Source organism: Schistocerca gregaria, chromosome 1 (assembly GCF_023897955.1).
Source record: "Schistocerca gregaria isolate iqSchGreg1 chromosome 1, iqSchGreg1.2, whole genome shotgun sequence".
In the NCBI taxonomy this organism is placed as follows: Eukaryota; Metazoa; Arthropoda; class Insecta; order Orthoptera; family Acrididae; genus Schistocerca; species Schistocerca gregaria.
Genome location: NC_064920.1, coordinates 942,748,090 through 942,773,794, shown reverse-complemented (window position 1 = coordinate 942,773,794; position 25,705 = coordinate 942,748,090). Strand labels below are relative to the sequence as shown.

Below are 25,705 nucleotides of genomic sequence, written 5' to 3'. Positions count from 1 at the left end.
CATGCTACCCTATCCTGTGCAAGCTTCTTCATCTCCCAGTACTTCTGCAACCCACATCCTTCTGAATCTGCTGGAAGAGTCCCAGGAAAATGTAATTCACCCATGAAAGAGGTAGGTAACAAAATTCTAGTGATCGTTTCTTGAGTACTGCTCATGGGTCTGATGTTCTAAACAGGCGAGGAGAATAGAGTGGATAAAGAAAACAGCAGCACGTTTCTTAACGGGTTAGTTTACTTAGCGGGAGTGTCACGGAGTTGATTATAGAACTCCAGTGGCAGCATACAAGGCATGTAACGACATCAGCCGGTAAAGCCCAGCGATTACAGCACACTTACTGCGCTTCATAGCTAACACTTGGTTTAAGAATCATGAAAGAAGGTTGTATACATGGAAGAAAACTGGAGATACTACAAGGTATCAGATAGATTATATAATAGTAAGACAGAAATTTAGGAACCAGGTTTTAAATTGTAAGACATTTCCAGGGGCAGATATGGACTCTGACCACAATCTATTGGTTATGACCTGTAGACTAAAACTGAAGAAACTGCAAAAAGGTGGGAATTTAAGGAGATGGGACCTGTAAAAACTGAAATAACCAGAGGTTGTACAGAGTTTCAGGGAGAGCATAAGGGAACAATTGTTAGGAATGGGGGTAATAAATACAGTAGAAGAAGAATGGGTAGCTTTGAGGGATGAAGTAGTGAAGGCAGCAGAGGATCAAGTAGGTAAAAAGACGAGGGCTAGTACAAATCCTTGGGTAACAGAAGAAATACTGAATTTAATTGATGAAAGGAGAAAATATAAAAATGCAATAAATGAAGCAGGCAAAAAGGAATACAAACGTCTCAAAAATGAGATCAACAGGAAGTGCAAAATGGCTAAGCAGGGATGGCTAGAGGACAAATGTAAGGATGTAGAGGCTTATCTCACTAGGAGTAAGATAGATACTGCCTACATGAAAATTAAAGAGACCTTTGGAGAAAAGAGAATCACTTGTATGAACATCAAGAGCTCAGACGGAAACCCAGTTCTAAGCAAAGAAGGGAAAGCAGAAAGGTGGAAGGAGTATATAGACGGTCAATACAAGGGCTATGTACTTGACGACAATATTATGGAAATGGAAGAGGATGTAGATGAAGATGAAATGGGAGATACGATACTGCGTGAAGAGTCTGACAGAGCACTGAAAGACCTGAGTCGAAACAAGGCCCCCGGAGTAGACAACATTCCATTGGAACTACTGACGGCCTTTGGAGAGCAAGTCCTGACAAAACTCTACCATCTGGTGAGCAAGATGTATGAAACAGGCGAAATACCCTCATACTTCAAGAAGAATATAATAATTCCAATCCCAAAGATAGCAGGTGTTGACAGATGTGAAAATTATCGAACAATAAGTTTAATAAACCATAGCTGCAAAATACTAACACGAATTCTTTACAGACGAATGGAAAAACTAGTAGAAGCCGACCTCGGGGAAGATCAGTTTGGATTCCGTACAAATACTGGAACACGTGAGGCAATACTGACCTTACGACTTATCTTAGAAGAAAGATTAAGGAAAGGCAAACCTACGTTTCTAGCATTTGTAGACTTAGAGAAAACTTTTGACAATGTTGACTGGAATACTCTCTTTCAAATTCTTAAGGTGGCAGGGTAAAATACAGGGAGCGAAAGGCTATTTACAACTTGTACAGAAACCTGATGGCAGTTATAAGAGTCGAGGGACATGAAAGGGAAGCAGTGGTTGGGAAGGGAGTAAGACAAGGTTGTAGCCTCTCCCCGATGTTATTCAATCTGTATATTGAACAAGCAATAAAGGAAACAAAAGAAAAATTCGGAGTAGGTATTAAAATCCATGGATAAGAAATAAAAACTTTGAGGTTCGCCGATGACATTGTAATTCTGTCAGAGACAGCAAAGGACTTGGAAGAGCAGTTGAATGGAATGGGCAGTGTCTTGAAAGGAGGATATAAGATGAACAACAACAAAAGCAAAACGAGGATAATGGAATGTAGTCGATTTAAGTTGGGTGATGCTGAGGGAATTAGATTAGGAAATGAGACACTTAAAGTAGTAAAGGAGTTTTGCTATTTAGGAAGTAAAATAACTGATGATGGTCGAAGTAGGGAGGATATAAAATGTAGACTGGCAATGGCAAGGAAAGGTTTCTGAAGAAGAGAAACTTGTTAACATCTAGTATAGATTTAAAAGTCAGGAAGTCGTTTCTGAAAGTACACTCCTGGAAATTGAAATAAGAACACCGTGAATTCATTGTCCCAGGAAGGGGAAACTTTATTGACACATTCCTGGGGTCAGATACATCACATGATCACACTGACAGAACCACAGGCACATACACACAGGGAACAGAGCATGCACAATGTCGGCACTAGTACAGTGTATATCCACCTTTCGCAGCAATGCAGGCTGCTATTCTCCCATGGAGACGATCGTAGAGATGCTGGATGTAGTCCTGTGGAACGGCTTGCCATGCCATTTCCACCTGGCGCCTCAGTTGGACCAGCGTTCGTGCTGGACGTGCAGACCGCGTGAGACGACGCTTCATCCAGTTCCAAACATGCTCAATGGGGGACAGATCCGGAGATCTTGCTGGCCAGGGTCGTTGACTTACACCTTCTAGAGCACGTTGGGTGGCACGGGATACATGCGGACGTGCATTGTCCTGTTGGAACAGCAAGTTCCCTTGCCGGTCTAGGAATGGTAGAACGATGGGTTCGATGACGGTTTGGATGTACCGTGCACTATTCAGTGTCCCCTCGACGATCACCAGAGGTGTACGGCCAGTGTAGGACATCGCTCCCCACACCATGATGCCGAGTATTGGCCCTGTGTGCCTCGGTCGTATGCAGTCCTGATTGTGGCGCTCACCTGCACGGCGCCAAACACGCATACGACCATCATTGGCACCAAGGCAGAAGCGACTCTCATCGCTGAAGACGACACGTCTCCATTCGTCCCTCCATTCACGCCTGTCGCGACACCACTGGAGGCGGGCTGCACGATGTTGGGGCGTGAGCGGAAGACGGCCTAACGGTGTGCGGGACCGTAGCCCAGCTTCATGGAGACGGTTGCGAATGGTCCTCGCCGATACCCCAGGAGCAACAGTGTCCCTAATTTGCTGGGAAGTGGCGGTGCGGTCCCCTACGGCACTGCGTAGGATCCTACGGTCTTCGCGTGCATCCGTGCGTAGCTGCGGTCCGGTCCCAGGTCGACGGGCACGTGCACCTTCCGCCGACCACTGGCGACAACATCGATGTACTGTGGAGACCTCACGCCCCACGTGTTGAGCAATTCGGCGGTACGTCCAGCCGGCCTCCCGCATGCCCACTATACGCCCTCGCTCAAAGTCCGTCAACTGCACATACGGTTCACGTCCACGCTGTCGCGGCATGCTACCAGTGTTAAAGACTGCGATGGAGCTCCGTATGCCACGGCAAACTGGCTGACACTGACGGCGGCGGTGCACAAATGCTGCGCAGCTAGCGCCATTCGACGGCCAACGCCGCGGTTCCTGGTGTGTCCGCTGTGCCGTGCGTGTGATCATTGCTTGTACAGCCCTCTCGCAGTGTCCGGAGCAAGTATGGTGGGTCTGACACACCGGTGTCAATGTGTTCTTTTTTCCATTTCCAGGAGTGTATTTGTATGGAGTGTAGCCATGTATGGAAGTGAAACATGGACGATAAATAGTTTAGAAGAGAATAGAAGCTTTCGAAATGTGGTGCTACAAAAGAATGCTGAAGATTAGATGGGTAGATCACATAACTAATGAAGAGGTGTAGAATAGGATTGTGGAGAAGAGAAGTTTATGGCACAACTTGACTAGAAGAAGGGATCGGTTGGTAGGACATGTTCTGAGGCATCAAGGGATCACCAATTTAGTACTGGAGGGCAGCGTAGAGGGTAAAAATCGTAGAGGGAGACCAAGAGATGAATACACCAAGCAGATTCACAAGTATGTAGGTTGCAGTAGGTACTGGGAGATGAAGAAGCTTGCACAGGATAGAGTAGCATGGAGAGCTGCATCAAACCAGTCTCAGGACTGAAGACCACAACAACAACTACTGCAGTGCAAGATCCGGCCCCTGGATTCTGTTAAGTTTACAGGAAGCTGCGAAACAAATCGAAGCAAAACGTGCGCAACACCAAGATCAGGCATGCTCACTCTGTTGTATGCAAAGTGTTGCATCCTACAGTGCCGCGGAAAAAAGCTGTGCAGCTTCAGCACAGGGAGGCAAAATCTCATACTATTTTTGAAGCCTCTGCAGATGAATTAAAGAACTTTTGTTAAGCTTTGATAAATTATTAGCCACCGGACAGCACCTTCTGGAAAGCTATGTTTTTCTTAAAACATTTTTCTACACACATAGTATGGAAAGCATTCATCAGAATCCCTTCTGAGACAGTAAGTAATGATGAAGTGAGCATAGGTATGATCAATAGCTGTATCAATACTATTATTCCAGTTCTCACACACATCTTCAATATCTCTCTCTCTCTATCTCTCTCGTTAGTGGTGAATATCTCAGTGCGTGGAAGCAAAACTCAGTTCAACCAATACGATGTGATAATAGTCCGATCTCATATTACCAGCAGGATCTGACGCCTTAGAGCACGTTGTTGACGAATAGCGGGCGGATTATTTCCAGACTTATATCATCGTCCACGGCAAATATCAATCAGGCTTTCGGAAACACAACAGTACAGCGACTGCATTAAGGAAAGTGGCTGACGCCGTCAAATATGCCATGGATAGATGTGGATCGTTTTTAACGCTGCTGATATCGACATGTTACTTATCAAAATGAAACAAAAAAATCTGATATCGACATATTAATTATTAAAATGAAACACACGAATTTCTCAAACAGTGCATTATCATGGTTCGACAGATACGTCAAAAATAGATGTCAGTGAGTCACCTGTGGGTCAGAAAGGTCACCATGGAAAATTGTGTCCCTCAGGTTTCTGCCTTTGGTCCATAACTAGTTTCGTTGTATATCAATGATATTCCACCTGTGGTTCAGTCATGTAACAACCACTTACATGCTAGCGATATCCAGCTGTGTCAGCCCTAACAACATTGCTGCTGCCATACCGGATATGAATGACGATCTTCGTTCAGCATCACGATGGACATAAAACCTGGGTCTTAAACTGAACCCCAAGAGGAAAGGGTTATCGTCATATCTCACCGAAAGTTGATTAGTGACACCGAAAGTTGATTAGCGACGACTCGAGCTAGAGATAAACGCTCTCGTAAGGTACGAGTGCAACATTCGGTTCTATGATCATGTCAGTCCCATCTAAACACAAATAAAAGCAAAACGTACGCAACGCCAGAATCAGGCATGCTCACTCTGTTGTATGCAGAGTGCTGAACCCTACAACGCCGTGGAAAAAAACTGCGAAATTTGGTGCGGCCGTATAGGCGGTGTGATTTTCATACGCACTGTTTATTTCATCAGTTTCTTACTCGCTGGTGTCCTCAATAACTCTCTTCAGACAAATTATAAACCATCATTCCATAACTGTAATACCAGATCAGATACAGCCAGAATCTTGCATGTACCTTTGCACAACACTAAATATTTCTCTATCTCCTCCGCTTCAGCCACACGACTATGGAAAAAATTATCCTGTTACCTGCGTCTTACACAAAACTATTCAGCATTCACGACGTGATTGAAGGTTTGCCTGTAATCATCGCCATAGCTTCCCTCTCCATGCTTTCCTCCATTCTCTTCCCTCTTTCATTCTTATCTGCTAATCTTACCCTACTGTTTCTCACTCTCTCTCTGAGCAGTCAACTTCTTGTCCACATAGTTTCCTCCTGTACTGCTTTCAGTTCGCAACAATGTAATGAGGAAATTGCTTGATATTAATGAGATTTATTCTTCTTAAATTTCACATATTCGTTTCTATGCATATTGTCATTGTTATTGTTGCCATGATTTTCACTATAATTATTTACAACTCATATACCATGAAAATTAAATCTGACTAAATGTAAGAGACTTTGCCAGATGAAATAAAATCAAAAACTGCAAAAATAACAAAAAGATTGAAAAATCGGTTAAATAGTTAGCGAAATTACTTGTCTAAAAGAAAGAAATAAAATTGATTAGCGAAACATCTGACGCATATCCTTTGCTGTACACGATTTCCAGTATCATTCAAAGGCGCATCAAATGGGTCTCTAACACCGAACCGATTTTTTTTCTTTTTTTAATTTCCAAGTTTACTGACACATCATTTGTTTTCCTCGCGTCTTCTGTTCAAGAAATATCCTATATTTAGAACTTGATTCGTAGGAAATCAGTTTGATAGTTAAATAACACACCAAACTCTAATTTTTTGTATGCAAAATAGCTACGCCTAGAAGAGATGAACTTTTTGACACCTCATTTGCATTCCTATCGTCTCCTGCTCTCGAAATGTCCTAAATTTAGTTAGTACTTGATTCGAAGAAAGCCTTTTTGACAGCTCATTGTAACTTTTATGGAAAAAAGGTTACTGGGTCTTGAAGAGTTAAACTGTTTGACACTTAATTTACTTAGCTGGCACCAACTTTTGGTGAAATATTTCAATTAAGTTTTCCTTAGCTACTGTGATTACTTTAAAGCAATTCCTCTTTTTTTCCCAAAACTACACATTTTGATACTTCATTTGTACATTTCTCACTCTTCTTTTGGCTATGAAAATTCAGATAACAACCACTGTCGAATTTATGGGGAGGCTTGTTTCGCTCCGCTCAAACATTTCACTAAAATTAATAAATAAACAGTGAATTCTGCTTTTATCTCTCAGCGATGATGACTAAACGCCTCACTGTCTTTTCCGCTACACGCCAAGTATTCCCAGCATTGAACTGTGAAGTCGCGCCAATTGATGCGTCTTTTCAGTTGTTTCTGAGCGGTATTGCCTAGTCACCCTACGTCAGATTCAAATAATTGTAATAGTGTATGGTAACGCCTTCACTGCAATTTTCTAGATATGTATTTGATTTGTAACGAGAGAATTCTACGAGTTCACATTGTCTTCTCATAAATAACCTTAAGAATCGGTAAATAAATGAGCCAGGTTTGTTAATTTGTAATACGATGAGTCACGTGTAATTCAGACTGTCTTTGCACTGACATCTTTACGACCTCAGAACTATAAGTGCATCTCGACATTTCAAGTAGCCAGCAGCTTATCGTCGAGTTTTTGTTTGTTTGGAATTTGATATTGTAGCATATATGTTTATTTTGTTTTCGTTTCTCTGTAGGATGTTTCCATACGTGGCTTCTTCATACTCCATCAATGGAAAACCTGATTTTAAATTTGCTCCGGTCCAACCCGTGAATCTATTCCCGCGTAATTACTGCAAAATTTAAGTCGTTTTCGTTGTAGCCACACTAATGAGTTGTTTCTGTGAAGCTGTAACCGTAATACGGGGACTTCAGGATACCGACAGCCCAGCTACATTTAAATAAGGCTGGCTGTCTTGTGGCCGAAACACGAGTACTTGGCTAAGTAGTCGACTGTCTGTACAAGAACGCTGGCAGTATTTTTACTCTCAGAATTTCACTCCCCCCACCCCCCTCCCCAAATCTCTCTCTCTCTCTCTCTCTCTCTCTCTCTCTCTAAATGCTACTGTCTGGTTACATTCGTTAGCGACGCGTCCGACCGAGTCAAACATTTCTCCAGTTAACAGCTAAGATGCTCCACTGTGAGACGGCAATTCTCACAACAAGCAGCGGCATGTTACAGTTCTTAAAGGCACAACAATTTTTGCTCTGCTTGTGAGATGATCAAAATGGCAAATTTAGCCTAATTTATATATTTCTGTTTGTTATTTCCATACGGAATCATGTTGTTGGAAAACACACGCTGAAGAGACAAATCATAATTGCACAAAAACGCAGGACAGGGGTTACACCTGGCGGAAAGCCTCAGATCTCCCGCACACAACTATTAGTACATCTAGACATTTTAGCGACAGCCTCATAACACATTTGGAAGAGCTTCGGTTGCAAACGCATTTATAGACGTCAAAGTTTTTCTTAAGATTTACAATTCTACAAATAAGTCGGGCATAATAATTGAAAACACTATACTTTGTTTTATCTCACATTACTGATAACTGCCAAATTCGCATAGTCGATTCCTGCACTTTTAGTCAGCAAAAATTCCTTTTTGTCCCCTCTGCAGCTTTGGAAAGAGTGTAGGCCTACCTCACAGTGACGTATTTGCTTCCACCCTGGTGGATACATTACATCAAAACCTGTATAACAAATAATTTTCCACCACCACCCCCTTAAAGGAGAACACTGGCCACTTTGGTGTGCTGTAGATGTAAAGCTGGACTAGGCGGTGATGTGGTACTGCTAATGTAAGGCATGACAGTGAGGTAGTGAATATGTCCCAGTCAGCAGTACGGAATCAGGGTAGTAAACAGGGCTAACGTGGAGACTTGATAGAACGCAAGAGAGCCGTTGCTTTCCCGTGCTCATGACCCATCCTGAACGAACTTGCCCGACTGTCGGACTGTCGAACCTGTCTACAAGGAATGGTGCACTACTCGAAGCCATGTAAGTAAGACGGTGTAAGGATAGTTATCGAAAAGACTTGTCCTAATCGACACATACCGGAGACGAGGGTAACTTCTCGACAATTATAATCAGCGTGAAACCAGACAGAAGTTGGTGTTGGGAGTGTACGCCCATCTCACCCAGATTTCGAGCGAACACTTCGAGGGAAACTGCAGACAAAAGATATTTAGAGTCAGGTACCTCAGAAAACGCCATTACTCACAGCGGTACAACAGCTAAACGTGGGCCAAGCAACACAAAAACTGGACATTAGCTGAATGGAAACGTTTAGTGTGGTCCAACGACTCGCGACTGTTCCCTTTTTCAAATGATGCAAGGTGTGTGTCGTGTGCACTGACGGCCTGATGCGCGAACCCGGAGGAGGATGTAGTTCAGGTGGTAGGTGGTTGTGTGAGATTCTGAGTGTGTGTTTTTGTGCCATGACTTGGATCCTTACTCATTCAGATTACCGTGAGCATCAACCACGATGTTTATCCCAATATTCTGCGTGAGCAACTGTTGCCCTCTCTTCTACATCTTTACGATGACTACGACAGTGGTTTGACAAATTTGGTAAAAAAAAATCAAGCAACATGTTTCTTTCTTAAACAACTCACTTTACTTCTTGACAGTCTCCATTGAGGTATACACACTTGGTCTAGCCATCCTCCAGCTTTTTCATCCCGTCGGTAAAATAGGTTCTGTACAACTCTGCAAAAGTACTCGTTGACTGCAACTACAACATCCGCATTCGATTCATCCCAACAAGCCAAAGTTTCAAGTTTAGGGAACAGAAAGAAATCACTCGGGGCTGATTGTGGTGAACACGGTGGACGAGGAGCCAATTCATAGCCCAATTCAATTCATGCATTTTCACCATTGTTATCGCTGATGTGTGGCATGGTGCATTACCCTGGTAATCCCAAAAAACAGTGGCCATCACATTAACAGCTGACAAAATGGTCTTTGCCTTCTTCGGTGCAATTTCACCAGACTCTGTCCTTTGTTTTGACTGTCGTTTTGACTCTGATGTGTAATGATAGATCCAGATTTCATTAGCAGGTGCCTACAGTATCAGAAATATCACTTTTTTTAGTTCGGTGGTCTTGCATTACCACATCATGGGCTTTACCAATGGATTCCTTTATGTTGAGCAAAACCGGACGGTTGGAGCGCGCTTCTTATTCTATGCTTGTCCGACCATATTTAAATTCATTAATCTAAAAGTAAGAGGCCTTCAATGATGGAGCACAGTCCGCGTGAACTTCATCCAAATTTGTTATGATATGTGCAGCAGTCTAAACCTTCAAATTAAAATGTTTAATAACTGTACGCTGTACTTTGGTACAATGCTTTATACGGTTATTGGTATATCAAGGTTACCAACCATGAAGGCGCAACAAAATGTTCCAGTGTTTCGTGGAAATTTACCAGACTTATCACACTATCCCCGTATGCCGTGGACACTCCCTGTCTTGATAAATGAGGACAGCAGTGCCCACAAGACTCTCGCATGCGTTCCTGGATTGACGAACATTCAGGCACTCTTCAATATCTCGTCTGGCCCACAAAAACCACCGGATCTTAATCCCATATAAAATATCTGGCACTATTAACAGATGAAATGTATCAGGCAATATCGTCGCGGCTTTATGGCTCTAAGGGATGCCTGACATCATTTGGATAGGACATACCTGAAGAAATTAGAGAACCTTCTTCCTCCTCGAATAAGGGCCATTATCAAGACACTGCTATACAGCGTTCTTACTTTCAAAGAACAAATGCCGCAATGTAACTGCGGTACATATGCGACAGCGTTGTCGTTCATATGAAAATACTTGCGAACCTAACAGTCACGCGTTCTTCCGCAGTCGGACTGCTCCCTCCTGGATTCTCAAGCCTCGACTGAGGGACAGAAGGTCGCGAGACTTATTTAAACAATAGAGCGCCTGTCCCACGCTGGAGGGAATAATAACTTAGGTCGGCAGCGTGCGGGGGGATGACAGGAGCCCCGCTGCGATACAAGAGGATGTTTGACGGCGACTCGAAATAATTTCGAGCCGGGAAGGGAGCTCTTAAAAGGCCTGCGAGAGGCTGGACGGACGTCTTTCCCAGGCGGCAGGCACGGCAGCGGCCGACGGCCAGTAATAGCGGCCCCAACAGCCGTGACGAGGCGGGGCTTTCGCGAGCGGCGCGCCACGCCGCGGCAGGTCAGTGAGTTATGCGCGGCCCCCCCAGCTCGTGCCGCCGTGAAATTCGCTGCCGCCGTGACGGCCGCGCCAGCCACCTACGCGGCCGTCTCCCAGGGATCAAACGGCCGCCCGCCGCCCTCCGGATCACCTCACTATTTATAAAGCGGCCGCCGCACAAAACCACCGGGGAAAAAGGTGCTCCGCCAGGCAAACGGAATAACGGTTTACATTAATACACCCTACGCGGTGATATCTTTCAGACATACAAAGGGAATCATTAAGGTAGCCATTTCCCCAAGGCACTGGGTTCTTTTATGGCAGCTCAGTTGTTATGACGTCTGCATGGCATCTGGGCAACAAAATTCATTATTGTTGACCACCCTTTATTTTACTTCCTTTTTTAAGGCGAGAGGCCACAAATTTGTGGAGGTCAATTTACTGCGAGAAGACAACAATCGAGACACAGGAACACTAAGACGGTAGTTACAGACACAGAACTATACGACTACTGGCAGGCAACATATCCGAGAGTCGGAGGTTCAATCCTGCGTTTAACTTTGAATACTTCTAACACTCACTCTTCTCTCAGCTCTCGTAATGATTTGTTAATGAGCCAATTGCCAAATTGCTTCGTCGTTCAAAGTTCACTTTACACTGTACATCCCCCTGCAACAGGGCGGGTTCAAAAAATGGTTGTGAGCACTATGGGACTTAACATCTGTGGTCATCAGTCCCCTAGAACTTAGAACTAATTAAACCTAACTAACGTAAGGACATCACACACATCCATGCCCGAGGCAGGATTCGAACCTGCGACCGTAGCAGTCGCGCGGTTCCGGACTGCGCGCCTGAACCGCTAGACCACCGCGGCCGGCCAACAGGGCGGGGAAGTCACTTCAAAGGTCGGAGGCAGGCAGGGCAAGGCAAAAAACAATCTTCTGGTTGAATGCATATTTGCTTTAAAGTTAGTAAATCAGGTATCAAACCATCAAATGATCCATAGCCTCAAAGAGTTTTGAGAATGAACACTTGGTCCAAGTAGGCTGTATTCTTTTTATCATCTGTGCGGTCGGCCAATTTCAACACTGGATCATTTTCAAGCACCTATCTTCCAGTATTACTATGTGAAACAAAGTTGCTTGAAAATGACCCACGGTTGAATTTGGCCGATTGCGCAGATAATAAAAAGATTACAGCCTGCTCTCAGCATTCTCATCAAATGATACATGATAGTCTTAAGTCTGATTCATGTCGGGTGTGATTTACGGATGATTACGAGTCAAAATTTAAAACAGCAACTTTATCACGGTGAGCACTACTTTGATGCAACCTCCAGCTGGTTTTAATGGCTTATAGAATAATATAATGGTCTTGATGTTCCGGTGACAATATGTCAGACAAAACTCTACCTGCAGTTTCAGAGTCTGTCCACGTCGAGGTCATTAGAGACGGAAGACTATGTCAGCTGTACAAGAATAATGAGGATATCGACAGTGCCGGCAGGGGTCGCCGAGCGGTTTTAGCCGCTACAGTCTGGAACCGCGTGACCGCTACGGTCGCAGGTTCGAATCCTGCCTCGGGCATGGATGTGTGTGATGTCCTTAGATTAGTTAGGTTTCAGTAGTTCCAAGTTCTAGGGGACTGATGACCTCAGAAGTTAAGTCCCATAGTGCTTATTTGAACCAATTTTTGAGGCTTTTCTCAAATTGCTGCCAACTTCACCAATCTGACAGTTCTGACACTATTGTTACGAGGTGAAGTGTTTTTGTTTTTACTGTGTGTGCGAACAACTTTGATTAATAATAGCATTTGTACTTATATTTAAGCGCACAATTGAACATGAGACACCATTACAACGGTTTCATAAATTATTTAAATGCCAATTTTCTCCTACCAACTCCGATGTACTATGAGAACTTTAATTAGTTCCTTGTTACAACTAAGTGCGGCACAACACTGGGTGATGGCCACTGTAGTTCGATGTTTCGTTTTGCTGAACGTATGATTTCCGTGCACTGATTGTAATAAATCCTTTTTTTGTGTTATCATTTATTCTGAGGAAGACAGGTTTATATCTGTCGAAACCTAGGTGAAAATTTGAATTTTACGTGCAGCTGGTTGGCTGTATGATTCCCATTGTATCTCCATTTCTACAGTTGCTGGCTAGTGCCATGTTCAAGATTTTAATAGAAAGAAAATAAAATCCCTCTGATGATGCTGAAAATTCAATGAAAAATGTTTGGCTAATAGAAAAACTGAGTTTTGCTCAAGGCAGATGTCATACAAAACCAAATGCAACTTATGTGAATTCATTCAGTGAGGTTTCATGAGAATGACGGCCTCAAGATTCAAAATTACGTTCCGGGAGCAACTGTTTACACCCTGCACACATACTGCGTACTGCCTGTTGCGATATTAGCTGTGAAGTCTCGGAAAGCCTTTGGGATCTGGTGTCAGGCCTACTTGATAAGAACCACAAATAGTAGTAATAGGTTGTTGCAGAACGTTTTGAGTATCCGATATTTGATGCATTATCCATTCAATATCGCTGTTAAGATGTGACAGCCCTATTATTTTAGCCGGAGAATAGAGTGGTCTTTCTTATGTTTAGGCCTTGCATTTATTCGCACTTAGAGAAACCTGTCGTATAGTGCTCCAAGAGAAATACTATCCAAGCTTTTCATACAGTAATTGATTCTATCTATTCGGAAGTCACTCAGCAAACTCGGCAGGTGAGCAATTGTATGTCTCTTAATTGCTCATCATAAGACTTATCACTCTGCAGCAAGTCCTTTAGTTCCGTCACTAATGACGTAAGTAGTTCCTTTAAATCGGCACAAGGAGATAAAAAATGGCCGAGTCATTAATAAAAACAACCAGACACTAGTTTATGTCGATAAACAGAAAAGGCAGGTACGTATCGCAGAGCATGAATAAGGCGTTATGTAATAGTGAGTGCTCTTTCAGGAAAGTAATAACTGCAGACGTTTATTGCGAGACACGTTGAGGCCGCAAATGAAGACAAACGACCGAGAACATTACATTAAGTTTTCAAGTGCTGCTGCAACGCTATAATGCACGTCCGCACGCCACTAACATGATGAAAATTACTGTGCAGGAATGTGGTTAGGGCATCAATCCACATCTCCCATACTCTACCAATTGTGATACCATTCTGGCTTCCACCTTTTCCAGTCTCTGTACACGAATGTTCAAAGGTGTGTCTTCGAAACAAAGTTTGAATGTACTTAAATCTAAAAACAACAATGCCAGGATGTGGCATCAAGTATAGAATAAACGGGTATTACATGCACAGAAAACAATCCGCGTTGGATAAAAATATAGAAACGTCTTGAGAAATGCACGCTTGAACACAACTGCAGACGCTAGTCAAGCCTGCATGTTGCGCTGTCGTATTCTGAGTACGAACGGCACCTGCGCAATGTCCTCAATGCGTTGCAAGTGTCAGTCGTGGTCGCAACAGTTATGAGTGCATTATACTGGAGCTAAGTGACTTCCAACGTGGAAGATTGCTGGCGGGCTTATGGTGGGTGCTTCCGTAACCAAGGTAGTCGAAGTGTTTGGTGTTTCAAAGTTTTTTACCGTATACAGGCAAAGCCGGAAAACATCTACACTACACAGACAAAAATGATCTTTGGTTACTGTGACGGACGGCTACTGAAGACGATTGTGGCATAAACAAAAGTCACTGCAGAACTTAATATCGCACTCGCGGAACCTCTCAGCAACAAAACAACACGATGGAAGCTCCATAAACAGGGAACTAACTGCAAGGCGAGCTGGATCTCCAAAAGCACTCATAAATGATACAAATAAAAAAAAAAACTAAACTCCTCCCGAACAGGCCATGAAGGCCCAACGGCACCGACTGACCGCCGTGTCATCCTCAGTTCACAGGCGTCACTTGATGCGGATATGGAGGGGCATGTGGCCAGCACACCGCTCTCCCGGACGTATGTCGGTTTCCGAGACCAGAGCCGCGACTTCTCAATCAAGTAGCTCCTCAGTCTGCCTCACAAGGGCTGAATGCAGCCCGCTTGCCAACAGCGGATGTCATCCATCCAAGTGCTAGCCCAGCCCGACAGCGCTTAACTTCGGTGATCTGACGGGAACTGGTGTTACCACTGCGGCAAGGCCATTGGCAAATGATGCAAATACCCGTAATAAAAAAAACGTGGTGCCGAAACCATAAAACTTGACTATGGAGTAATGGAAGGAAGTCATTTGGTCGGACGAGTCTTGCTGCACACTGTTTCCAACTTCTGACCGAGTTTAAAGAGCGAATCATGGCGGTGTTTGGTAATGATTTGAGGAGCCATATCATGGCATACCATGATCCCATGGTTACTCTGCTTGGTCGCATTACTGCCATGGATGATATTGGCTGATCTGGTCCATCGCATGGTACAATGTTTGTTCACCAATGGTTATGCTGTGTTCCGTGGCGTCAGGGCCCCTGCTCACACAGCTCACATCGTTCAGGACTGGTTTTGTGAGCTGCAGGATGAATTTCACATTTCTCTCAGCCACCACAGTCACCAGATCAATACCAATGAGCCTTTGTTATCTACTTTGAAGAGATAGCTGTTCTCCTCCATCGATGTTACCTGAACTTGCCACTATTTTGCTGAAGAATGGTGTAAGATTCCCTTGGAAACCATACAGGACCTGTATTTTACCATTCCGAGACGAGTGGTAGCTGTTTCGAATGCCAACGGGTTTCCTACACTGTATTAGGTCCGGTAATGTATTATGTTTTTGACGCTTCCACACTTTCATCCACCCCCTGTATACTCCGCTAACCACTGTACAGTGCGTGGCAGAAAGTACTTATAACCAAATAGTACCGATCCTGCTGCACTCACTGATTAAGAAAAGCAAAAACGACACTGTCGCCGTAATCTTCCATATTTTATCCCCAAGATCCCTATGCGCGATACCCGATGGCGACAGGCTTTCCAAATTTACCCAACAGAGTATCACGAGAATTACGTCACTATTCTTCGAAAGATTCATCCTTTACGTTCCCCAAGCATCCCTGTTACTCCTTCGTATGATCTACAGCGACCTATAACGATTCCAATACAGCGTCTCTGAAATCGTCCGATGTGAACTTGATAAAGACTGCAAACGCTGAAGAAATACTCTAAAATTGGTCGCACTAGCATCTCGTACGCGATTTCGTTTGAGAATGCACTACAATTTCCGAGAACCCTTCCAAAAAATCTAAGCCTTTGACTTACCTTCCCTATCACCGATGTTCCGTGTTTGTTCCATTACTTGTTTTTTCCTAGTATTAACATTAACTATTTAAATTATTAAAATCTGCTGCTATCGCGTTCTTTTTCTTTGTTATAGGCGTTATTTTGCACTGATTCACATTTGGAGAAATCTGTAATGCGTTCCACCAAGTGGACTTTTGTCCAATTCTTACTACATTTTCTTACAGTCATCCAACGACGATACTTCCCTGTAACCAACAGCATCGTCAACAAATAATCTTATAGTGTTACAGATCCTATATGTTATATCATTTATGCAGCTTGAGAACGTCGTAAGTCCAATTACACTTCTTGAGGCTCGCCCGAAGTTACTTTCATTTCTGTTGAACATTCATCAAATGGTTCAAATGGCTCTGAGCACTATGGGACTTAACATCTATAGTCATCAGTCCCCTAGAACTTGGAACTACATAAACTTAACTAACCTAAGGACATCACACAACACCCAGCCCTCACGAGGCAGAGAAAATCCCCTGACCCCGCCGGGAATCGAACCCGGGAACCCGGGCGTGGGAAGCGGGAACGCTACCGCACGACCACGAGATGCGGGCCTATCGGAAACTATCAGTGGAACATTCATCATCTAGTCTATTCTTTTCTTGGTAAAATATTCATCGAGCCAATCGCATATCCGTATAGCGCTTCGCAAGCCACATAATGGTAGGTAGCGGATGGTTCTTACGTCCGCCTTCCCCTTTCCCTGTACCATTCACAAATTTCTCGCATTTTCTCGTCGTGGTCATTTCATTAACGTATGTGGGTGGAAGCAATATGTTTCCAGACAACAGAAAATCACTTCCGCGATGCATAACGTCTTTTTGTAGCATCTGCCACTGGAAGTTTACTGAGCACCTCCGTAATGCCCTCATGAAGAGTGCACGGTCTCATAACGAAACGTGACCTTATACGTCGGACACTATCTCAGGTATTTATCCTATATTTGGTAAGAGTCATGAAAAATACTGAAGAAAGGTCAAACACGTATCTAGTAAACCACTTGTTTCGTGGGCGAGTTGCATTTCATTCCTTTAGGTTCCTCCAACGAATGTCAGTCCTGGTTACGATTCCTAGTACAGCTGCTGTTTTCAGTGATTTGGCCCCAATAGTGTAATCGAAGAGTAATGGATCTGTTTGCCTACTCATGCACAGTGAGTTACATTTATTTACGTTGAGGGTCAACTGCCAGTCCCTGCGCCGAGCAACGGCCCTACGCAGCTCTTGTGCCATTTCGCTACTCAAAAATGGTTAAAATGGCTCTGAGTACTATGGGACTTAACTTCTGAGGTCATCATTCCCTTAGAACTTAGAACTACTTAAACCTAACTAACCTAAGGACATCATACACATCCACGCCCGAGGCAGGATTCGAACCTGCGACCGTAGCGGTCGCGCAGTTCCAGACTGTAGCGCCTATAACCGCTCGGCCACTCCGGCCTGCCTTCGCTACTCATCTGGGGTTGCAACCCTCTGGCAGACAACAGCATCAGCCTCTCGGAGCTTCCGACGTTATTCACTAGATCATTAATATACACAGGTGTGCAAAGTTAGGGCGAAAGTAACTTTCGAACGTGTCACTGCGAAGTAACAGCTCGATGAAACTTGGGCCACACATGGAAAGAATTACAACAACATCGTATAGAAGATAATTGAAACAAATATGCAAAGAGACGAACAGAAATGACAATTTTATTGGAAGATAATATTACACTGAACTCACCGCGAGACACGGACATTGAAAAAGAAGGGACAGGGTTGTTAATAGCGTGTGCAGTCACTACGGACGGCAATGCCTGCTCTGCAACGTGCTCCCATGCTGCCCACAAGGTTGGCAAGAAGTTCTTGTGGATGGGCGGTCATTTCCTCCACCAAGGAGGACAGCTGGTGGATGGTCGTTAGTGCGTGTGAACGTGCTGCAATGCGTCTCTCCAACACATCCCATACTTACTGGGTGGGATTTAAGTCGGGAGAACGGGTAGGCCCACCTATTTGCCGAATTTCCTCTCTTTCTATAAGGTCCTCCGTCTGCGTAGTTCGACGTGGTCGCGTATTGTCATCCATAAACATGTAGCCACAGCCGAAATCAACTTTCAAAAGACGCACATGGGGACGGCATACAGTGTCACAATAACACTGACCGGTGAGTATACCGTTTTCTAGATTTGGAGTTCAGTACGCCCTTGCAACATTGTGCCTCTTCACATAAAAACACCTGGACCACATAAACGATCACGTTGGACAAAGCTGGACGTATTCTCACACAGCAAGAGGTGGGAACACTTTATGCGCCCAGCAACAACGTCCAATGTAATCTTTTCGGTGGCCCATGTGTTATGGTGTGGGGAGGCATAATGTTGCATGGGCATACCGGCCTCCCACACATTGAACACGATAGAATCACTGGTCAACGTTATTGTGATACCCTTCACTTTCATGGGTACATTCAGATATTGACTTCATTTTTATGGATGCCTCTGAGCGACCTCATCGAACTGGGCAGGTGAAGCAGCTCTTGCAACGAGAGGATGCTCATCGAATGTACTGGCCTGCCCGTTCCTCCGACTTTAATCCCATCGAGCACGTTCGGGATGGATTGAGGAGACATGCCCCAACACCAGAATGAGATTTTCACTCTGCAGCGGAGTGTGCGCTGACATGAAACTTCCTGGCAGATTAAAACTGTGTGCCCGACCGAGACTCGAACTCTTTAATGTGCCAGGAAGTTTCATGCCCCAAGACGTCCACGCCCACAACGCTGATGGAGGAATGGAACGCCCTACCACATGAACGGCACACTAACCTCGTAGAGGTTTAGTGTGTCGTAGAGCATGCACTGCTCTCCTTCGTAACAACACGCCGTATTAAGAGCTATGTCCTTGTCCGGGGGACCAGCACGAATCGCAGTGACTTCTGTGTAATTATTGTGTGTAATTATTCTGTTTATATCATTGGAAATTTTTTTCAGGTTCCTTCTGGACCACTTCTTTCTCAGTATCGTTCAAGTTTCATCGAGCTACGTTACTTGGCAGTGACACACCATGCTAAAGTACCTTTTGTGTAATTATAATTGATGTGATGACTAACTGAAAACCTCGGCTGCTGACAGGTGGTGTTGATATACCTCGATGTGGGCAGCTGAAAATGTGTGCCTCGACCAGGACTGAACCCGGCATCTCCTGCTTACATGGCAGACGCTCTACCCATCTGAGCCACCGAGACCACAGATGAATAGCGGGACTGCAGGGACTTCTCCCTTGCACGCTTCCTGTGAGACTCACATTCCCAACTGTCCACAATTCTACATATGTATTGTACCTTATAGACATTTGCCCAACCACTTATTACTCGCGCACGCTTTGGCGATTCCCGTAAGAGTTTGGGCAACCTGTGCGCATTCGCACAGACGAAGGTCAATGGTTGGGTAGCCTTTAACTATATATACGAAGACAGTAACTTGTTCTCGAAAGAACAGTTACTGTTGATGACCGTGCAGCTTTTCCCTGGAATAACTGATGGCTAACTCAAAACCTCGGCTGCTGACAGGTACATATGTAGAATTGTGGACATTTGGGAATGTGAGTCTCACGGGAAGCGTGCAAGGGATAAGTCCATGCAGTCGCCCTATTCATCTGTGTCCTCGGTGGCTCTGATGGATAGAGCGTCTGCCTTGTAAGCACGAGATCCCGGGTTCAGTCCCGGTCGGGGCACACATTTTCAGCTGTCCACATCGAGGTATATCAACAACACCTGTCAGCAGCCGAGTTTTTCAGTTAGTCATCAGTTATTCCAGGGAAAAGCTGCACGGTCATCAACAGTAACTGTTCTTTCGAGAACAACTTACTGTCTTCGTATCTATAATTGATGTGTAATTATTGTAAACAGTAACGGCCCTGTAGTTGCATCAAAACAGTCTCAGGGCTGAAGGCCACAACAACAACAACAACAACAACAACAACACTACCTTGGTGTACTCCCGAAATTACCTATACGTCTGTCGATTTTGTTCCACTAAGAACGACGTGATGAATTCTATCGGCAAGGAAGTGCTAAAACCAATTACAAATATGGTCAGATACTCGATAAGCTCGTACTTCGTTGACGGAACGACAGTGTGGTACTGCGTCGAATGTCCTCTGGAAATCAAAGAACACACCATCATCCTGGATGCTTCTGTCTACGGCGCTCAGGGACTCGAGGACAAATAGTTTCGCAAGATCTGGTCGCGGTATCTATATCGATTTTTACTGAGGAAATTTTCATTCTTCAAAAAGCGACACAATGCTTGAGCGTAAAACATTTTACATAATTCTGCAACTGCCAAGACATTGCATTCGGGCACACTTTTCCTGTGTGTAACGCCAGTCGTGGCGAAAACGCTGGTAAGGCTGGAACGGCCGAGTCCTCCGCCGCTACGCGGCAGGTGTAGGCGGCGCGGCGGCGCCACTTCAGAGGGCGCGATAGCGTACACAGCATCGCACTTCACACCGCCGTTTATTTATAGCCGTTTAATGGCGTATACGTGTACGTTTCCTGGTATCGCTCCTGGCATGACACAGGCTCGCACATTAGGTTGTAAACTCGAAGGGCGGTTCGCCACAGATTACGCGGTCGCCAGTGTCGTCCGGAAATCCCGCTGCATAAATAATTCCCCGTGATTAATTACGCGCACGCGGTGTGTGCATTCTGGACTCATCCAACTAATAGCGGCATCCTGCCACTGTACACGGAGGTCCATTGATCGTGACCGGGCCAAATATCTCACGAAATAAGCGTCACACGAAAAAACTACAAAGAACGAAACTTGTCTAGCTTGAAGGGGGAAACCAGATGGCGCTACGGTTGGCCCACTAGATGGCGCTGCCATAGGTCAATCGGATATCAACTGCGTTTTTTTAAAAATAGGAACCCCAATTTTTTATTACATATTCGTGTAGTACGTATAGAAATATGAATGTTTTAGTTGGACCATTTTTTTCGCTTTGTGATAGATAGCGCTGTAATAGTCACAAACATATGGTTCACAATTTTAGACGAACAGTTGGTAACAGGTAGGTTTTTTAAATTAAAATACAGAACGTAGGTACGTTTGAACATTTTATTTCGGTTGTTCCAATGTGATACATGTAGCTTTGTGAACTTATCATTTCTGAGGACGCAATCAAGTTGTTCCACAAATTTCTTGTCTTCTAAATTCTATTCAGTAAACTTAAGTCTATATACGATGGTAACAAATGTAATGATAATTAAATGGACACCCTAGCTGCAAAGAGGCGTTGATATACTTCATTGGGGACATGTTGAAAAGGTGTGCCCCGACTGGGACTCGAACCCAGGATCTCCTGCTTACATGGCACACGCTCTATCCATCTGAGCCATCGAGGGCACAGAGGATAGTGCGCCTGCAGGGATTTACCCTTGCACGCTCCCCGTGAGACCCACATTCCGAAAATGTCCACACCACTACATTCGTAGTGCGAACTATCCTCTGTGCTCAGATGGATAGAGCGTCTGCCACGTAAGCAGGAGATCCCGGGTTCGAGTCCCGGTCGGGGAACACATTTTCAACATGTCCCCAATGAAGTATATCAACGCCTCTTTGCAGCTAGGGTGTCCATTTAACTATCACTTCATTTCTAGCAAAGCTGCATGGTCATCAACGGTACTGTTCTTTCGGGAACAAATGTCTTCTTCAGAAATGCTTTTCTTACTCTGCCAGTCTACATTTTATATCCTCTCTATTTCCGCCATCATCAGTTACTTTGTTACCAAACTAGCGAAACCTATCTACTACTTTAAGTGTATCGTATTCTAATCTAGTTCCTCAGCATTACCTGATTCAATTCAACTACAGTCTCTTATCTTTGTCTTTCTTTTGTTGATGCTCATCTTATATCCTCCTCTCAAGACACTGCTAAGTTACGACGCGTAATTTACGCATGACACATTTCGATGAGTGGTTTATTTATGTCAACCAGTTTGATGACGTCATGAGTCAAAGGAACGAATGGTATTAACAGATCCAGTAATTCATCCTCTAAAAATACGTTATAGTCGAAATGTGCCCAAAACGTGGAGAAATTACTCGCAGCTAAGCAGATAATTCGGCTTAACTAGTAAGGGAGCAGGCCACTGAGAGGCAGAACACGGCGCGGCATTAAGCTGTCGCGCGGACCGGCGGCCGGCCTGCCTGCGTCCTGCACCCCCACCTGCCTCGGAACAGTCGGCCGGCCGCTCCATCCGTCATTCTCTCGCTCGCCCAGGCGCCGCCTGACGCTGACAAAGTACACTCGCTCAGCGCCGCCTCGTCCTCCGCGGGACCTGACCGCAAACGACGACCGCGGCCGTCTAGCGACCGGACAGACAAAAGGAAACCAATACAACTAGTGCCGTTGAACGCTGCACGAAACGTACTAATTACTTCTTCTTCCTATTTTGGCCAGAATGAAAAATCTGAGTTTCGATCTCGCGAAAGGAAAAACCCGCCAGAAAGGGACGGCCTGGCGCTACAACTGTTTGTAACAAGAATATCCAAAGCCCGATAAGTTATAATTTACGTGTACCGCAGTTTTTGTAAATAATTCCTACCAAAGCCATCATCAACGACACTACCGTCATTTTCTTGTACCACACTTGTCTATTTAAAGCAAGGGCTTCTTTAATAAATTCACTGGGTCATTAACTGAAGCAAGAATGGTGGTGGCTCTACTTGAGCTTCCCATAGTAAAGGGATATCTGTTTTACTCAACAGAAAGCAGACAGAGGCAACAGAAAACTCGGTTCACTCTTGCCCAAAACTAAGGTCGGAACCTATTATCCTGCGAGGGTCACTCCAAAAGAAATGCACACTATTTTTTTAAAAATCCATCTTTTATTCTACATGTTTGAAACTTTTACAGTGTGTAGATACATCCTTTAGGAACAATATTTTCATTTCTCCGCGTATTTCCATCCCTCTCAATTGCCTAACGCCATCACGGAACCAGCGCCTGTATATCCGCACGGTAAAATTCTGGACCAACCTGTTGGAGCCACTGTTTGGCAGCGTGCACAAGGGAGTCATCCATCATCTTCAAACCTTGTTCCACGAAGAGATGATAGTCACATGGAGCCAGGTCATGACTGTAAGGCGGGTGTTTCAGTGTTGTCCAAACGAGTTTTGTGATAGCTTCCATGGTTTTTTTGACTGACATGTGGCCGTGCATTGTCGTGCAACAGCATAACATCCTGCTTTTGTCGATGTGGTCGAACACGACTCAGTCGAGCTTGAAGTTTCTTTAGTGTCGTCACATATGCATCAGAATTTATGGTGGTTCCACTTGGCACGATGTCCACAAGCAAGAGTCATTCAGAATACAAAAACAACGTAGCCATAACTTTTCCAGCAGAAGGTGTGGTTTTGAATTTTTTTTTTTTTCCTTGGGTGAATTTGCATGATGCCACTCCACTGATTGCCTCTTCGTCTCTGGTGAAAAATGATGGAGCCATGTTTCATCACCTGTCACAATTATTCCAAGAAATGCATCTCCACCACTCTCGTACTGTTCCAAAAGTTCGCTGCATACCGTTTTTTTGTTTCTTTGTGAGCCACTGTCAACATCCTGGGAACCCACCTGGCACAAACCTTTTTTAAGGCCAACACTTTCAGTATTCTGCAAACACTTCCTTCCTCTATCCCAACGTAGCGTGACAATTCGTTCACTGTGATGCGTCTGTCAGCAGTCACCAATTCGTTAACACTCTGCACATTGTCTGGAGTTGGAGTGTGTGCAGTACGAGGCCTGCCGCTGAGAGGACAATCCTCAATATTGCCGTGCCCGCTTTCATCACGAAACCTGCTTGCCCACCGACTAACTGCACTGCGATCGACATCACCATCTCCATACACCTTTTTCAAACCTCTTGTGGATGTTTCCCACTCTCGTTTTCACAGCACAGGAATTCTACGACAGCACGTTGCTTCTGACGAACGTCAAGTATAGCACCCATCTTGAAGACATGCTGTGACGCCGCCACTCATGGGAACAGGTTGAACTAAGTTTGAAAGCAAGAGGGAAGGATGTATGTATCTCCAAACTGTAAAACTTTCACACATGCAGAATGAAAACTGTATTTTTATAAAAATAGTGTGCATTTCTTTTGGAATGACTCTCGTACATGTTACGTTTGCTGCAACGACTGTCGCATGACTTGTTCCCTATCCTCGTCATGGCACACACTACCACAACAATAATATGTATACACGACAGCACAAAAAATGGCCATGGCTGAAATTTGAATTACCCGCCATTTTACGAAGAAGCTAATCAGATTACATGGTATACGGATCTGCTCATAAATGTAAAGAACACTTGTAATGTAAATGTAGTAGAAGGATTAACAGTTCTATGACACTTGGTATAACGACACCCAACAAAACTGTTCCGTATCATTCGTAGCATTGCAGGCCTAGTAAAGATTCTTCCTTTCGTGATATGTTGTCAAGAACTGTAACAAGGATCTAAATGTCGGAAGCTGTACCGCAATTCATTCGTAGCTCAGTGGCTGCCGGTACGGTAGCTCAGCAAGCTCGTTCGGTGGCTGCCGCCCTCTATAATATTGAGTACAGCTTTGAACGACAGATTGTGAGAGACTTCATCCGACGCTCACGCAGAAACGCTCTCGCCGTAGTTCCATAAAAGAAGACGACGATCCAATAGATCGGAAAAAAATGGCTTAGTAGTAGGCGGTCTAGCAGGCAACTGCCTGGCGTCAATGTTTGGTTCCTATCTTTATCAGTACTTTTTTTTCTGTGTTACTCCGCTAATGTCTTAAATCTGTAAGAATCAGTAAATTAATAGAACAAATAGTCACGTTTCTTATTAAGATTTTTTCGCCCTCCAAAAGGGCATGGCATGTGGCTTCTTTACCACTTATTATCCCGTCTAATGATCTTCAACTTCAACGACTGTTGCAATCTGCGTGGAAGGGATTCGTGTGGTGTGTAATTAGTCATCGCACAGATGGGACCATAATATTACTCATAACATGGGTATACTGGGGAATATCAAGTCGACCATCTACCCTGTGAATCCTTCCAAAACCATGAGAACACATCGAGCCCCAAACTGTTACAGACACACGGCCACTGCAAGATGGGTCACGCACGTATGTGTGTGTGTGTGTGTGTGTGTGTGTGTGTGTGTGTGTGTGTCCATGTGGGAAACGCAGTGGTATGTTCCAGCTGCATCGCGCTCAGAAAATAATTTTGCCTTTACGTGTTGAAAGACCATTCATTATCCTGGGTGTCGTTACATGCCAAAGTCTTGTTTCCACAGCCTACGGAATTCTCCAATATCTCTATAACGTTTTATCCATCTTTTGTGCAGTGTGCTGAAGAACGCCATACCTTGCCCCGATCTCCACAACAGCTGCGACACCATCACGAAAAGCGTGTTGATGTGGAGGCATGCCGCATGTACCATGTGCTTCGACTGAGAGGAAGATATTTGACTTTGCTCGTGTACCGTCATTTGCTATTGTGGAACGAATGGTGAGCTTACAGACCTAATTCGGTGCGACAGACTATCAGTCTGTTGTCGTATAATATTAAGTGAAGCTGTGTGAATAATTCTCA

General features: G+C 44.4%; 1 protein-coding gene and 1 non-coding gene across 2 annotated transcripts in view; both read right to left on the bottom strand.

Annotated features, from left to right (window-relative positions):
- Nucleotides 1-25,705, bottom strand: part of LOC126275984 (uncharacterized) — a 448,194-nt gene that overhangs the window by 375,915 nt on the left and 46,574 nt on the right. The gene's annotated exons all lie outside the window — the stretch shown is intronic.
- Trnat-ugu (transfer RNA threonine (anticodon UGU)) lies at nucleotides 21,401-21,475 on the bottom strand. The gene has a single exon. It is a non-coding gene; the product is annotated as a tRNA-Thr (tRNA).